We start from the raw sequence: 665 nt of genomic DNA on the forward strand, positions 1-665 counted from the left end.
CTTTTTATGCCGCGAGGCATTGAGCTTGATTGAACTGGATAACCGGACGGCGCAGAGACGACTGTTCACTGGGATCCAATCCAGCAAAGCGCGTTCAGCTCTGGGGCTGAGTGCAACTCCCACGCCATATTTCACTTCCGGCTCACTAGACACACTGGGAGAGAAATGTGAAAGAGTTGAGTCCATCCTTGGCGTTCTGAAATTCATAATCACTCCTGGGTCTTTATGCGTGCTTTGGAGACACAGCACACATCAAATTTAAGGGAGTATAAGTTTTCAGCAAGCATTGTCTTTTTGCCAATTTGACATAGAGTACGGACGCTGAAAGCTCCTATATAGAAAGGATTTTGTGGATTTAGGAAGTGTTATTCTGTTTATCGTCAATAGGCAGCGAGGAGCATAAGACCCTTCGGTCAGATAACTGACAATCAAGTGACCCAGTGACGTTTGCTTGTGTGGTGGGAAGGGTCTGTGAGGGACATCGGTGGACACCGAACTGCGCGGGCAAATGATACTTCCCGGTTGCCCAGACCAAGGAAGAAGGTTTGGTTGAGGTACCCTACATTGAGCCGTTAACTCCAATGTGACCCACAAGGCAGTGGGAGGACGTAGGGTTTTGTTCGGGGACCATACCCCCTTGTCTCTGACTCAGAAGTCTGACCCAC

This window comes from Opisthorchis viverrini, assembly GCF_000715545.1.
Source record: "Opisthorchis viverrini unplaced genomic scaffold opera_v5_158, whole genome shotgun sequence".
In the NCBI taxonomy this organism is placed as follows: Eukaryota; Metazoa; Platyhelminthes; class Trematoda; order Opisthorchiida; family Opisthorchiidae; genus Opisthorchis; species Opisthorchis viverrini.